The following is a 7,657-nucleotide window of genomic DNA, read 5'->3' on the forward strand; positions in this document are numbered from 1 at the left end:
ATTAGGTCCGTTAAATACCAATAACCTTTCCCCAGAACTCCAAAATCCCAGGACATTCCTATACATGGACAAACGAGCCCAAGGTTCCAGGAGTACCAGGGCGACAACTGATAGTAGGATTAGTATTAGTTATACAATATGCCTCAGTACATGCATGATTTGACATTTATTCAAAGTGTTACAGTAATTTCAGTGAATTGTTCTGAATTTTACTTTATGATAATTACCACATTACATTGCAGCGTTAACTTGTGTGAGGGTTTATTTGACATCTTCTCTTCCTTGTTATTTCCCATAATGTCGGGCTGTGAATAATTTAATTTTAGTCACCTAAAACCCGCTTTTATATGCAAATTATACATTATATGCAAATGAGAAGGAGTACAATCAATTATCCATTTAGGTTACTGCATTTGGAATGTACTGTGAGACTGACTTTGAGTGGCAATCCAGTCAAATAATAATAATAATGACAGCAAACAAACACTGCAGGACTTGGAATGTCCTTTAGATTGTATTCCGCAATGGAAAAGCCAGAACGTGAATGTTTACAGAGAAGGCCTGTTGTCATAGATGGAGGAGAGTAATGGTTAAAACTGTAGCACATAAAAAGCAATTCCATATTTAGCCAGGTATACAGAGCCAATGACACACTTGTTTATTGACCCCAGACACTTACAAAGACGAGGCCATGTGGCTCTGTTTTACCTACAGCATTCCATGCCTCATATGGTGTCTGTGTGAGTGTGTGTGTGTGTGTGTGTGTGTGTGTGTGTGTGTGTGTGTGTGTGTGTGTGTGTGTGTGTGTGTGTGTGTGTGTGCGTGCGCGCGTGCGTGTGCGTGCGTGCGTGCGTGCGTGAGTGAGTGAGTGAGTGAGTGAGTGCGCGTGCATGTGGTGTGCATGTGCATGTGTGTGGGTAGGCCTATATGTGTATGTAGGCCTATATGTAGTATGTACAATATATACTGTGTGTATATGATATGATAGTGTGTATATATATATATATATATATATATATATATATATGGATGGGACGATATGTAAATGTCATATCACGATTATTGTGACAAAAGAAATCGCAATTTATGATATTATCGCGATTATCAAAATCCATTATCATGGGGCGGAACATTTGCCAAAAAATAGCAGATCTACAAGCTCACAACGCGTCTCAATGCGACGCGTTGTGAGCTTGTAGATCGGCTATTTTTTGGCAAAGACATTTGATAGAGTAGGAAAAAAAGACTGCATCAACTACCTTTTGCCAATTATGAGGGTTTAAGTGGTACCGGATATGCAGCTTGGCAAATAAAAGGTGAAGTGATCCCAGTGCATGACGGAGGACGGTATCACGATAAAATAAATCTCCACGATACGATTATCATGAGTGATTTTTATCACTATACTGTATATGCATGCATGCCCTGGGTTAGGGGAGTGATCAAAGGAAGGAGAGAGTGATGAGCCTTATTAGCCCTATAGGCTGACAACTGTTATTTCAGGGAAATCCCAGTGGGATTACAGTAACATTTTCTTCAGCTGGTGCCGCTCCTCGACAGTAATGTTAGAATATTGATTTCATTAAAAATGATTATCAAATGCTTTTTTATCTCATTGCCTTTGTGAATGAATAAGGCTATGAATACAGTATGTGATGAACAAGATAATGAACAGCTAAACTAGCCCTGTTAACTCTCTATTATATGACACTGCAGCAACACTGCATTGGGATTCTCTCTCTCTCTCTCTCTCTCTCTCTCTCTCTCTCTCTCTCTCTCTCTCTCTCTCTCTCTCTCTCTACCCCGCTCTCTCTCTAACTCTCAATCTGTCTCTCTCTCTTTTGCTTTTGAAGCTTCTCTTGGTTTGCCTTTCTCTCTCCCCCTCAGTCACGTCTCGGTAGCTTTCCCGGCTGCCCTTACTTCCTTCTCGATATCCACCCCTCTTTCTTTACCGCTCCACTGCCTTACAGTACAGTACTTCCCTTTTGCCCATTCCAAATTCTTTCCAGTTCTCTCATTCTTTTAATCCACTGCAAAACGCCCTTGTTTGTCCCATCGCCCCCCCCCCTCTCTCTCTCTCTCTCTCTCTCTCTCTCTCTCTCTCTCTCTCTCAATTAAATTAAATTCAATTCAATTCATTTCATTTCAATTCAATTCAATTTTGTCAAATCAAAGGGCTTTATCGGCATGAGAAAACATACGTTTACATTGCCAAAGCAGAAGTGTACACAATACCCAATACAATACAATACAATACAATACAATACAATACAATACAATACAATACAATACAATTACAATGCAATACAATACAATACAATCAAAACAAAATATGTAAGTGAAAGGAGTACATCTCTCTCTCTCTCTCTCTCTCTCTCTCTCTCTCTCTCTCTCTCTCTCTCTCTCTCTCTCTCATCCTCCACTGCCCACAGAGAGGGAACCTCACTGCTGTGAATTGTGAACAGAATCAAATCAGTTGAGGGTCACCTCACCAGCACCTCCTGCCTCCTCTCTCTCTCTCTCTCTCTCTCTCTCTCTCTCCCTCCCCCTCCCCCTGTCTTCCCTCCCTCTCATTGTTCAGCTGGATCCTGTGCCTCTGTATTGATTGCAAATGCAAACTGTGCACACCCATGCCTCTCAGACACCCACATAGCCACCCACACACCCACTGCAGATACTCATTCTGCTTTTCCAGCTGCCGCCATCCATGCAACGCTCCGTTCATTCAGTGTAATATTCCTCTCATTCCCATCCTCCCTCCTCGCTATAATCCACCACTGGCCCTCTTTCTTTGTCCCCTTTTCCCCTCTCTGTGCACCTCTTTTATTCTCTTCTCTGTTCCTTTCTATTAGTTTCTCTCTCATTTTGCTGCCATTGTGGCACTGCAGCAAAATGGATGGTTTCAGGCATGTGCACACATAGACATGAAAGGGGGCTTGAGCCCATGCCCTTTTATCCATCTGTAAAAAGTGCCCTCTCCAGACCATGAATGCAGTTTTTACTATGGCGAAAGAAACACAAATGCCCCTCTTTCCATGCCATACCTGAAGGCAACATTCAAGAGAATTGCCTTGAACTCTCCTGAACTTGAATGCAGCATCTTATGTTGAAAGAATCGCCTTCCCTGTGTAGAAATCCATGCCGTTACACATCTCCAGTATTCAGTTGATTATGCTTGTATCAGTGTGGTATCAAGCACCGAAAATAGCCGACCTCCAAGCTCACAACGCGCTGTGAGCTTGGAGGTCTGCTATATTTTCGATATTTTCACCAAAAGGCCCTTTTAGAAATTCCAGCCCCTGCCACTCTTACTGTAACATTCTCTGCACGTCCCTGGATGGCTTTGCTTTGAAGTTCAGCCTCACCCTGCAGAGTGCCTGCGTGCCGCTCGTCAAATTGCAACCAATATATCCACGAGCTGCACATCTCATTTCAATATATATCTCGAGCAGTGTGTGGGGTAGACCACAGTTTTATGTGTCTAAATATTTTATGACAACTGTCACTGGCAAAAAATTTACACTAGTGCAGATTTACGATAATGCATGTGATTTAAATTCAGGTGTGCGTGTGTGCGTGCATGTTTGTGTGTGTGTGTGTGTGTGTGTGTGTGTGTGTGCGCGCGTGTGTGTGTGTGCGTGTCGCTTTGCTGTCCAATTGCCAGAGGGATGGTTGACTCAATATGGCTCTCGGCAAGCCAATATACACTGTCAGGAGGCATGGTGGACACGCACGCGCACAGGAAAATGAATGTGCACAAAGGCCCACGGTGCAGCACTCCAAACAGTGGATGTAATCCTCCCCCGCACCATATGCACCTCTGCACTGGCTGCCTTCATACACCCCCCACCCCTCCCTTCCTCTCCTCTCCCTCTGTTTCTGCTCGTCAGAAACGAGTAGGAGGGAAGCCCCTTAGGTTCCCTCCAGCTGCACCGATCGATGAGCTGGTTGAGACACCAAGGTCACCTTGACGCATACTTTAGGTACTAACACACACACACACACACACACACGCACGCACGCACGCACGCACGCACGCACGCACGCACGCGCAGCGCGCGCGCGTGCGCAAATGCACAACATACCTAACAAGTGAAGAGGGGGAACAAAAATAGAATGAGACTGAACGCAGGAGGGAGCGATGGAGAGATGCAGCCAGACAGAGGAAGAGGAGGAGGGTGACAGGGGGAGGTAATGAGACCTGGAGGTGGGTGGGGTGCACAGAGAAGGAGGGAGGGCGGCATGAGGAGAAAATGCAACTTGGAAACATGAGTCAGGGTTGAGTGCATGCAGGGGGAGAGAGAGAGAGAGAGAGAGAGAGAGAGAGAGAGAGAGAGAGAGAGAGAGAGAGAGGGAGAGGGAGAGGGTGGGGGGAGCAAGAGACTGAGAGAATATACTTACGGAAGTAATATAAGGCATTGGTTTGAGAAAATGATATCTGTGCTATCTCAGTGGACCTGATTTTGTTTTGTTTGTTTCTTGCTTTCCTGAAACAGCTACAGTAGCAGAATAGCCATAGGAAGCAAGAGCAAACAAGAGAAAGAAAGGCAGAATAAGATTCAAGAGTCAAGCAGAAGGGAGAATGAGGTTACAGTAAGTTGGAAAAACAAGATTGGTGAAAAAAGGATGTGACAAAGAAAGAAAGAAATTAAGGTTATATAATTATATTAGATTGTAGAATAAAATACTAACCAGTTAAACCCCATATACTTTGTTGACCAGAGCCCGCCAGGGGTCTATTCTAGGCCTCTTCCTTTTTTCCATCTACAACAAATCTCTTTGCCAAACAATGTAACGTAATGTAAAAATGTAAAAACCCATATAACGATGTGCGCTATTTTCACCAATTGTTTGCACCAGAACAGGGATGCTTCTTATTGTTCTTTTTTGCCGTTTAACGGCAGGTGGCAGCAATCTCATTGGAACATTATACGAGGGAGCAGGGGCATCACAAGGGGGGAAAGTGGGATGGAGTTACTAGGGGCCAAGGTTATTTTATACTTTAGCTATAATAGCACGCTGCAAGCTTGTAGATCTGCTATTTTTGAAACGTCGTGAAAAAGTGTGCAAAACTTTGAATATATGTATTTTTTAAGCGAACATTTGTAACTCAAATTTTGCTTCTGGGGGGTCCCTGGAACAAAATATTTTGAGATGGGGGGTCCGTGGCCAAATACATATCATTTTAGGTCCTTCACATGACAAATGTTGAGCACCACTGACATAGAAACATAGGTTTTTCAAAAAACCTTAGAAGGATTTGAAATATTCAAAGATTCTTCTAAAATAGCAGGTCTATACAAGCTTGTATATCTGCTATTTTTCAATAGTTAAAGCACAAAATAATGCATATACTAATGCGTCCCCAGTCTAAATGGGATAAACCCTCCTCCCCCTATGAAGAACATTCATGGGGGGCCCGCAGTGAATCCTTGTACCAGGGCCCAGAATTTGGTGCAACACCCCTGGGAACATTATACGCGGGAGCAGAATATTGTGTGAAAAGCAGGAGCTGATAACATTGCTTCAGGCCAGCAGGAGTTGGTGGAGGTGGATGTTGTTTACACCCACCTGCCTTTCTTCTCCTCCTCTCTTGCCTTCTCCTCTTTTTATGTTCCATTTACTCACCAACACTGCCTGGTGTGTCCCCACCATCACATATATCACATTACACGCGCACACGCACACACGCGCACACACACACACACACACACACACACACACACACACACACACACACACACACAATGAACCGATAAGCACTTTGTAGTAGCAGGGAGAAGATAAGGCAGAGAGGGAGAGGAGACTGGAGCGTTTTCACACATTTTTTAGTTGTTGTTGTCATATGAGTCACGAGGAGCACCTCCCGAAGACTGACAGAACTGATAGGACTGGAGGGGAGGAGGGAATGATGGAGAGAGAGAGAGAGAGAGAGAGAGAGAGAGAGAGAGAGAGAGAGAGAGAGAGAGAGAGACGGGGTGGGATGAAGGAAATTAAGCAGAGTGAATGGCAGGTTGCGTGTGGATATAAAAAAGGAACTATAGGGGAAAACTAGGGGAAATGGAGAGAATGAGAGGAATGGAGAGAAGGACATGGAGGGAGGAAGAGGCTGTCAGTCGGATTTCTCAGAACGTGCCACTTTACAAACCATAGGCATCATCACCACCAGCCTTCATTTGCAATATTGTTCTCACATTTCTAATGTGAGAAGGACATGTCAAAATCTCACAGCTCTCTCTCTCTCTCTGTCTCTCTCTCTCCAAGTTGCTGGAAAATCACTACTATTCTAATAAAGAATGCATTTTACGCAGGCTAACAAAGCTATCACATGTGAGTGTAGGAGCTCTACAGATGGCTCATTGGAGATTCATACATTTTGGTTGAATGTATAACAGTGAGTACCCAAATGTTTGTTTTTTATTTTTTATAAAACAATTTCAACTTCCATTGTTGTGCTTTTTATGCCAGCTCTTGAAATATTCATGAGATTGCTCCCTCCACGAAGCGTTTAAGTGAAAAGTGGTCAATAAATGATGTATTCCCATTACCCCAAGGAAAACCTTCTGACAGTCAGAGCAGCATTACTGAAAGAATGGACAGACATCCCCACCATGTGGCCAGTAGGTACATTTCAACATTCTGTTTTAATACTTCATGTGCATGTTTACATTATACTGTCTCAGTGTTCACTTAATGAAAAATAACAGCAGGTCAGACAAACATGTATAAATCAGCTTGTTTTTCTTTATCCATCCGCTTGTTTTTCATCCCAGGAATGCAATATCATAACAGACTTTAGAGACATTCTATTATTGCTTTACGTGTAAAGTCATATAACTGTATAACATTAACAACTATAATGTTAAAGGGAAACTGTGGATCAGGCACAAGCAACTATGTTCAATATATCATCATGGACAGTAAAACTTGTGCTATCCCCAGGCACAGGTCTATCCTCAGGGCAACAGACAGACAGACACAGACACACATCAATAGTAGCTGCTGTCAGCCTTCAGGTCTGCTTGTCAGGATAAGTGATGGCTGTCAGGTGAGAGTGCAGCTGCACGGGGATTGGTTTTGGTGTTGTGTCAGTCTATCATCTATAGCAGCGCTTCTCAAAGTGGATTCCAGGGGCTTGTGGGTTCCTTTATGGGTGTCTAAATTGACCCATACGAGTCTGTAACTCTGACAGTGTTCAAATGGAACCAAATGGATGGAACCAAATGGACCCTGATACGGGTCCATTTGGTTCCATTTGTACACTGACAGAAATTTAAAAGTTTGAGAAACACTGATGACTGATCTACAGCAGTGCTTCCCTAGTACCCTTTCTAGATCATCATGGCCCATTTGAAAAATCTCTGAAAGGGTCCGCGCCCTACCCATCCCACCATTTTACACATGTGTTCAGAGTGGGTGGGCCACGTGCATTTTTAGAGTATGTTTTATTTTAATGATCACTCAATCTATTGTGTTCTGGCTTGGATCAGTGGAACTCACTAAGTATACTTCAAGTTCCTATTCATGGATATCAGAATGACAATTTTTTTCAAGGTTTTAACGAAAGAAAATACCATGATGACCCTTATTTTTCAAAACAAAATAAAAACCTTTGTTCAGAGCAATCTTCTCTTTAGTTCAGTTCTTAAGGTAAAGG

This window comes from Nannobrachium achirus (assembly GCF_963921795.1).
Source record: "Nannobrachium achirus genome assembly, chromosome: 6".
Classification (NCBI taxonomy): Eukaryota; Metazoa; Chordata; class Actinopteri; order Myctophiformes; family Myctophidae; genus Nannobrachium; species Nannobrachium achirus.